We start from the raw sequence: 10,123 nt of genomic DNA on the forward strand, positions 1-10,123 counted from the left end.
TTTTCTCCACTCCAGCCACAGTGACACATTTTAGTCCTCTGAATTTGCCAGCTCCTGTCAGGCGTTGTTTCCTTTGCTTGAGTGCTCTCGTCCTCCCTCGTGTTGCTTAGCTTCAACATCGCCTCATTAGAGAGAATCCCTTTGATTCTCCAGTCTAAATTAGCTCCTCTTGTGGTATTCTCTCATAGCATCCTGTACTTTTCTAACATAACATCTTAATTTTAAAGTAAACAATGATTTTTGCGACTACTTGTTTAACAGTTGGCTCCCTCATTAGAATGAAAGCTGCAGAAACGCGGGAACCTTGACTGTCTTATTCACTTACATAGTCCCAGGACCTAGAAGGAATCTATCACAGAACTGGTTGAATGACAATTAAATGAATGAATTTTATTTGACACAACACAATGCCAAAAGAATTTATGCAAGTCATTAGAGTTTGTTCTAAACTAATGTTCTAAATTAAATTAGTGTTCTAACTTGTATTTTTAATTTGGCTTAAACACGTACTAACCATGTAACTGAATTAGCTGTAGCATCATTTAAAGCATATAATACTGCTTTTTATTGTTTTAATAAATGTACGGCATCTATTCAGAACTCCTGTGTATTGATGAAATTGTGTTTTTAGGTTTGGTCGCTGAAAGAACTGGAGAATAATGTATGTAAAGATAGAATCTCAGAACCATGGATCACATTAACAATGATTAATTTTAGGCTAAATATGAGAATTTTGCCATGTTGATAGGATACAAGCTGAACAAAGACAAATAAAAAACATTTCTATATACTACCAATAACCAAATGGAAAATTTAATGGGAAGAAAGATACAACTGATAATAGCGACAAAATCTTCAAAGATAAGTTGGGACAAATCTTATCCAAAGATATGTAAGAACTTTATGGAGGAAAGTGCAAAACATCATTAAGGGATGAAAAAGAACCCTGAGAAACGTATACAGTCATACACCTTCATAGACGTGAAGGCTCATTATCATAAAGAAGTTTTCCCCAAATTAATCTATTACATTAAATGCTATTGCTATAAAAATCTAAACTTTTTTTTCATAGATCTGGATAAACTTGTCCTAGAGCTCGAACAGAAGCAGAAAGGACCAAGAAAGTCAAGACAATTTTGAAGAAGAAAGAGTAAGGAGACTCCCAGATATAAAGACATATTACAAAGCTTTAGTAATTATGTGCCTATTTGTGCTATGGGAGACAAATATACCAATGGACAGAACAGAAGGCCTGGAAACATATATTGAAACTTGACATATGATTTGATTGTGCCATAGTAGAGAAAGAATGGGCTACTCGATAAACGGTGCTAAGACAACTGGCTATCCACATGGAACAAATAAAATTTAGAACCCAATTTCACACTATACATACAAAAAAGTTTTCAAGTTGACTAAAGATCTAAACGTAGAAAGCAAAATTTTTGAACTTTTAGAAGAAAGAAGAATACCATTATAACCCTGGGATAACAGTATTTCTTAAACAAGTCACAAAAATATGCACATCATAAAAGAAAATATTGATAAATCCTAGCTTATTAAAATTAAAACATGAAAGACACTATAGCAAAAGTGAAGACAAACTCCAGACTTGACGAGATATTTGCCCCAATTAAGTCTTAAAAAGGATTAATGTCCAGAATATATAAAGAACTCCTACAAATCAATAAGACGAAAGGGGAAAACTCAATACGAACTGTCAATTTACAGAAAACTTGAAGCGCCAATTAACATATGAAAAAACGTTCAATTTCACTGGTAATTAGGGAGAAGTAAATTAAAACCACGAGATACATTTCACGCTATCATCAAGAGGAGTGGAACTAGATTTGGTGGAGCCTGAAGCCTAGGCAATTTATGGTGCTCATTTTAAGAAAAAGAATCCAAAATTACACATACAAAATTAGCTATGGGGCTTTTGAAGGGGACCGAGCAAATGAAGGGTCCTGAAACCTAAGCTTCATTTCTTTCAAGGTAAATCTCTTTTGCCCTGAAATGCCTGAAAATGCCAACAGTCACAGAGGATGTGGAGAAATAGGAACTCTTACACTACCATTGTGAGTATAAATTGGGGCAATCACTTCAGAGGGAAGCTTGGCACTGTCTGTCAAGTTGTCACATCTTCTTGTCTTGTCACATATTCTAAGCCTCAGCAATTCTAATCTTAATTATATATCCTTAAGAAATGTTGACGCTATTTTAAAAATGTTCATAGCAGCAATGTTTGTATGTAATAGTGGGGAAAGAAAAGAGAATATCCTAAATGACCATTTATAAGACAATGGGTAAAGAAGTTACGCTTTGTTCCTAAAGTGGAATTCCATACAATGATGAAAATTAACTTCTTAGAGTTGCACATAACAACATGAACTCATCTGATAAGCACAAATCAAGAGAAAAAAACTGTGAAAGAATAAATACAATATGATTCTGTTTATATAAAGTTTAAAAGTATGTAAAAATGATTATGATTCACAGATATATAGCAAATGTATAAAAACAAGCAATGGAATGATAAACAAGAAATTAAGGAGAGTAGTTAACCTCTGTGGGAGAGGAAGGAAATTTACTGGGGAGGACTATGAAAAGGACTTCAGCTGTATCTGTAATGTTTGATTTCTTCTTCTTCCTGCAGATTTTTTTTCTTTCTTTTTTTATTTGGGGTATGCATTAGTTTCCAAGGGCTGTCTTAATAAAGTACCACAATCTAGGTGGTTTAAAGCAACAGAAATTTATTCTCCCACAGTTCTGGAGGCCGAAAGTCCAAAATCAAGGTGTCCCAGGCCTGTGCTCCCTTCGAGACATTGGGGAGAATCCTTCCTTGCCTCTTCCAGCTTCTGGTGGTGGCTGTCAATCCTTGACATTCTTTGTCTTGCAGCTCTGTCGCTCCAACCCCTGCCTCTGTTACCATATGGTGCTGTCACTGTGTGTCTGACATCCCCTCTTTTCATAAGGATGCTAGTCATTTTGGATTAAGAGCCCATCCTCCTTCAGTTGACTTCATCTTAACTAATGAAATCTTCAATGACCCTATTTCCAAATAAGGTCATTCTGAAGTACTGGGAATTAGGACTTTAATGTATGGTTTGGGGGGGGGGGGGACACAACTCAATCCACAACATGGAGTAATTTACATGCAGTGAAAATGTACAGATCTTAAATGTATATTTTGATGAGTTTTGTCAAATGCATATACCCATTTGTATTAGTTTTCTTTTGATCCTGGAACAAATTACTGCAAACTTAGTGGCTTAAAACGACATGAATTTATTATCTTATCCTTCTATAGGTCAGAAGTCTGAGACGGGTTTCACTGGACTAAAATGAAGGTGTTAACTGGGCTGTGTTCCTTTCTGGGAGCTTTAGAGGAGAAGCTATTTCCTTAGCTTTTCTAACTTCTGAAGACCACCATATTCCTTGGCTCATAACCCCTTCCTTCATCTTCAAAGCCAGCGATGTTACATCTCTCTGCCCTTTCTTCTCTTGTCAGTCTCACTCTCTGACCACAGCCGGGGAGAGTTCCCTGCTTTTAAGGGCCCGTATGATTAGATTGGGCCCACCCAGATACTCTCCCCATCTCAAGGCCCTTATTCTTAATCAGATCTGCAACGTCCTTTTTGTCATATAAAATAACGTAGTCACAGGTTTGGAGCATTAGAACACAGATGTCTTTGGGGGACATTAGTCTACCCACCACCCCATGTAACACCCATCCCATCAAAGTATAGAACACTTCTAGTCCTCTAGAAAATTCCTTCGTGCCCCCTTCTCGGTCAATCCCAGCCAACCCCCAGAGGCAACCTCTGTTCTGATTTTATCATCTTCAATTAGTTTGGCCTGTTCTAGAACTTCATATAAATGGGACATATGGTGTGCTCTCTTTTGTGTGTAGTTTCTGTCCCACTACATAGTATTTTGGAGTTTCATCTGTGTTAATGTGTGTCAGTTGCCTGTTCTTTTTTATTGTTGAATAGTATTCCATTGTATGAATATACCAAAATTTGTACATTTTCTTTTGGATGAACATTTGCATTGTTTCCAGTCTGGAGTGATTATAAACTTTTTTGTCCAAGTCTTTTTTGGACACATGTTTTAATTTCTATTGGGTAAAATCCTAGGAGAATGGCTGTGTCATGGGATAGAAATATGTTTAACTTTATATGAAACCGCCAAATTGTTTGCCAGAATTGGTTTTACCAATTTAAATTCCCACCATCGATGTATGAGAATTCCACTTACTCCTCGTCTTTACCCGCATTTGGTGTTATTGATCTTTTCAGTGTTAGCCATCAGGTGAATATTTGTTGTATTAAAAAAAAAAAAGCAAAAAGTTTTTCCTCAAATAACAAGATAAGGAAGATTCTTCAAAAGGTTAGCTCAAGTCTCATGGAGTAAAGCTTTGCTGGTACACATTAGCAAACTATTTTTTTCCTTCTTCTCTTTTTTTTGTGAGGAAGTTTGGCCGTGAGCTAACATCTGTCGCCAATCTTTCTCTTTTTGCTTGAGGAAGATTGTCACTGAGCTAACATCTGTGCCAACCTTCTTCTATTTTAATGTGGGATGCTGCCACAGCATGGCTTGGTGAGCAGTGCTAGGTCCGTGCCCTGGACCGGGCCTGTGAACCCTGGGCTGCCAAAGCAGAGCACGCGAACTTAACCACTACACCACCAGGTTGGCCCTAGCAAACTATTTTTGATGCCATTGTATGATTGTAACTTAGAAGCACTCTTAAAAATATCAATAACAGTTGAGCCTTAATATAACAAATTTATTGATTGACACACAAATGCTAGAAAATCAATCTTTTTCTCTCCTGTCAAATTTTTTTTTAGTGATAAAGATTGTCCCTGAGCTAACGTCTGTACTAATCTTCCTCTATTTTGTTTGTGGGATGCCACCCCAGTGTGGCTTGATGAAGAGTATGTAGGTCCATGCCCAGGATTTGAACCAGGGAATCCTGGGCCGCGGAAGCGGAGGATGCGAAGGACGCGAAGGATGCGAACTTAACCGCTAGGCCACGGGGTGGCCCCCTCATCTGTCAAATTGTATCCTTATAATTGACATGATGGCTTGAATTAAATACTTCTCTTGGTTTTTCAATGTTCTCCCACTTCCTGAAGATAGCCGTGTTTATTCACAGTTACAGACTGCTAAACAACAGGGACACGTTCTGAGAAATGCGTCGTTAGGCAGTTTCATCGTTGTTCGAACATCATAGCGTGTACTTACACAAACCTAGATGGTATAGCCTACTACATACCTAGGCTGTATGGTACTAATCTTATGGGCCCAGCATTGGATACGGGATCTGTTGTTGACCAATTGTCATTATGTGATGCATGATTTGTATCTCTCTTTCTCCCATCGTGCCTACCACAGTGCTGGGAATGTAGCCAGTGCTCAAGAAGGCTGTGGTGTAAATAAACAAATACATCAACACATTGATTTAAGGCATGAATATGAAAGACTAGAATTACCTCTCTCTCTTTTAATAGAAAATCACAGTTTCGGGGCCAGCCTGGTGGTGCAGTGGTTAAGTTTGCATGCTCCGTTTTGACAGCCTGAGGTTCGCTGGTTTGGACCCCGGATGCGGACCTACGCACTGCTTGTCAAGCCATGCTGTGGCAGGTGTCCCACATATAAAGTAGAGGAAGATGGGCACGACATTAGCTCAGGGCCTGTCTTCCTCAGCAAAAAAAGAGGAGGATTGGCAGCAGATATTAGCTCAGGGCTAATCTTCCTAAAAAAAAAGAAAATCACAGTTTCAAATTTGTGCTGAAATCTTAACCTGACCCCAGTTACAAATTTGGCTTGAGATAAAATCCTTTTTTGTTCTATTCTGCATTTATGGTGGAAGAAATTTGCTTAATTTAAGAAGAAAGTTAGCATTTGTAAAAAAAGAAAAGTCAGGGATTTTTGATGTCCATGTTCTTCTAAACAACCAAGTTTTCCATCCACAAGCTTGTTTCAGAGGCGAGGTCATAACTCAAGTGTGTTGTGACTCATAACACTTTTGAGATGGGTGTTTTTAGTTTTAGTAGCCTGGGATCGCCCTATTCTACAACACTAAAAGGCATGGCCTCCCAGCTGTACTGAATTCTACTGTAAATAAGAGCCTCTGGATAAAATTGTTGTGAGTCAAACTCAATTTAAAAATAACAGAAGTGTGTATCTGGGTATCCCCAGGGATCTGTGGTTAGTATTCAGGGCCTCTGTTAAAGCTCTGCGAAAATGTATGTGTGTGAGCCTGCAAGTTTGAATTTTTCAGAGAAGATGGTCCGTTGTTTTCATCAAATTCTCAAAAGCCAGGAAATATGGAAAATTATAAAGCAAATCTGGCAGGCTTTATATTGTAGCTACATTGACTTGTTAGTTATGTCAATCTGTGTATAACAATTAGTGGACTCATTTAAATAATTAATTTGATTTTTCTTCTTCTGAGTTGACCATTCGAGTGTTTGGCTGAATAGATCAAAACAAATTTCCTGGTATAATGCATCTCTAGACATCATTGACAAAACGGGCAGAAATTACATCAGGAGGCAAATTTCTCGGTCGTGGAGAAAACAACAAAACTTTGCCTACCCTAGATTTACTGTTATGTCTAGACTTCAGACTATACCGATTTCTCTAGTAGACCCCAGGCTGCGTTTTCAAAAGTCCGATTTTCCCATACAGAGCATTTTTTCTGTCTCCTTGAGGAGTTAGGAAATGAGACAATTATTCTTTTGTGCTTCATAAAGACTGACCCAAAAAGGATTCCAATCCATCAAAGAAAATAATTCCCAGTTTAATATGAATTTCTCTTAATCCGCCTTAGTGTCACGATGAGACCAGACACCAGACAGACACTCAAATTTCAGAATGGAGAGAAAAGAGTAAAGCAAATCAGTAATCACCAAGCAGAAGCAAATTAAACTTTCTAGTGCCTTTTATTTTGGTCAAAGTTGAGTCTTGATTTAGAAAAGAATGCAAAGGGAAAAGAAGAAACAATTCTGTAGACTATAATCCAGTAGCAGCTCTTTCTGGAATAGTTTGGATTAGAGCCACTTATGGGAGTCGAGTCATCCTCAGATGGATATGGGGGTGTCGGGGATGGTTGAAGAAGGGAGTGGGAGGTGATAATGAAACACTGCAGGAAGTACACTTTGTACAAATGTGAAAATAGTGACCTGGGGTTCATGACTCTCTTTCCAAACATAGGCCACATTTCCTTTATTGCATATCGTTGTTTCAACTCGTTTTATTATGTAGCAGGATAAGACTTCTCCCTCAATATAACCTTTCGTCCTCATCATTCCAGGCCTCCCTCCCATTGCAAGTTTCCTCTTAGAGGTGGGACTCCCAGTAAAATAATGGGTGTGCAGAGTACACTGGGACAGGATGGCCAGCCTGGTCATTTTGACACTACCTTTCACTTTATTGCCAATGTTACTTAACATTTTGGAAGTGAGCCAACTTCATCTTTGGGGGAGTTGAAAGAGCTGGCAGGGTTTTGCACCAGCCTCATCATGGTAGAATTTTCCAGTAAACAGTAAAGGTTTCTAACATGGATGTTGTCCACAAGAGTCCCAACATCCGAATTGTAAGATTGAATTAATCTGTTTTCATTTATCTGCCAAATCAAAGGGCTCCTTTTTGGCCATTTTCCCAAGTTCTTGATGCAACATGTTACACTTCTCACTTCCTTTCTGGAACTCTCCTCTGCTGTGTGTATAATGTTAAGTTCTCTTGATCTTCTCGTCTCTTAGCAGTCTCTTTACGGCTGATTCTTCTTCTATTGGCCATCACCTCTGGTCCCCAGGGCTTAGTTTTGTTCCCCTGCTTTTCTAACTCTACGTTCAGTCCTTGAGAGAACTTTTTTCTCAGCATCTGTACTCCTCCCTACTCATTCAAATGTGAATCCTGCCTTAGCTGCCTACGTGAATGCTCCCTTTGAGCGCCCTTGGACCTCCTCAAACTCAGAAAGTCTAAAATTTCGCGCAGGAACTTAAAACTATAATGCAGCCACATTTTCAGGTGTCATTCTGGCAAGACAGAAAAGTTCGAAAATTTTCATTCTAAGGAGAACGTGGGGAACCAGGGCCTCTTGTGTTCTGTGAGTACACGTGTTTATTAGTACACGCTATTTATTTGACAATATTTATCAACATTTGAAAGACATTTATTAAAATTTAAAATTACATATTATTTGACCCAACTCTTCCGCTTCTAAGAATTTATCTTAGAGCTATATGTTCAGAAATATGTAAAAAAAATGGCGTACAAGAATTTGCGTTACAGCAATGTTTTGTAATTGCAAACAGTAATAAGAGCAAAAACACACTACAAAAACAACCCCATTCAACTCAGCCACAATACTTATCAGGACAGACTGGTTAAATTCAGTGCATCCATACAATGAAACACTAAATAGTTTTAAAAGAATAAGGCATATCTGGAAAGCTCTATCTTAAAAATATACTATTAAAGGCAATGTAAATAAGAGCTGGTAGAGGATGAACATATTTGTGCAGAAGAAGCTTTCGAGAAAGAATACAGAAGAAGCAGTTAACAATGACTAGGTTTTGAGAGTGGGACTGGGAAAAGGAGGAGGAGGATGTGTACCACACTGTATTGCTTGATATGTGAAAATCCTACAGTTGTATTGATAACATTAAAAAGAAAACGGACTTTCTTACAAATTCATCTCCTGGTTTCCCCAGCTTCGTCCACATCACTCTCCTATCAAACCTGCCTTGAGGGTTTGGAACGAGCCTTGATTCCTCTTTCATTTTTGACTTTCTTATAGAGTCACCAAATCCCCTTTCTCCTCTTCAGTGTCTCCTGGCTTCGTCCTTCCCTCTCCTGTTAGGCTACCTCAGCCCTGGTTCTGATTCTTCATCACTTATTTCCTGTGAGAATCACTTAATCCTTCTTTATTTCCTTCTATGTAAAACAGGAATAATAACTCCTATCCTGGAGGGGAGGGGATGTTTTAGGATTAAATTAAGTAAGAAATTTACGTTTTTGGCACATAGTATGTGCTCAATAAATGCTATTTTCCACCTTTTCTCCTGAGATTTTCCCTATTACTATTGTAACCTCTAATTCATATTATATACAGCTATCAAGTTAACTTTCTGAAAATACTGTTTTCATCATTGAATCCCTGTGTTAACTTCCTTTTGTGCTATGACCTTATCCTGGAACCACAGATTGGAACCACAAGTGGTCAGCATCGTTACAGCTGATGAGCTGTTGAGGCTCTTGGAGAATTTCTTCCAGAAGGAAGAGTGTTGCTATTACTGTCACTGTGGGTCCGTATGAGCAGAGTTGGGGCTCCTCCTAGAGCAAAATTTTTCCGAACCCCTTTCCTTCCCACCCTTGAGACTTTTCTGTAAATTCTCATGGATCTAATTTGAGTGGAAACCAATGGGAAAGTAGATAAAGCCCTCAATTCTCTACTCAATACTCAAGATCTTGCACTATCATATCTATTTCATTTTCTTTTCTACCTTCCCTTAATTTGACCCAAGTCAATCCATTTCTATACTGTCCTTACCATGTTCATTTTCTGTTTACTTCTGTTGGCACAAAAGTTACATATGCTCATTGTAAGAAAAAAATTTTTACATTTTATGGAAATATATAGAATAAAAATGAAAATCCCCCTCTACTACCCCAAATTTACTTGTCAACCCAACAAAGCTAATCAAGAGATCTTTAAGATAGAATTTTTGGTTTGTCAATAGATTTAGCTAAGAAGAGAGACTATGATAATCTTTTACCTTTTCTGTCTGTTCAAATAACACTGACCTTTGAAGATTTTTAAAGGATTTGGTGGGAGCAAGGCAAAAATTCCATTTCTCCTCTGGATATGCTCATAGGACAGGCAGTCATTGCTATTCCTGTTGCCCAACAGAGGAACCAGACGCAAACAGTAGCTAAAATGAACCAAGTAGATAAACCCTGTATAAGCAGGTTCCCAGAACCAACCAAAGCTTGGGTAAAAGGAGATACCATCTGGTACAACTAAATATTTAAGATCTCAGAGTCTCTCTCCTTTCCTCGTGGCCCACCCTCAGGCCCTCCCCATTCTAGTGTGTGAGGCTGAATGAAG

The sequence above is a fragment of the Equus przewalskii genome, chromosome 4, assembly GCF_037783145.1.
Source record: "Equus przewalskii isolate Varuska chromosome 4, EquPr2, whole genome shotgun sequence".
Lineage (NCBI taxonomy): Eukaryota > Metazoa > Chordata > Mammalia > Perissodactyla > Equidae > Equus > Equus przewalskii.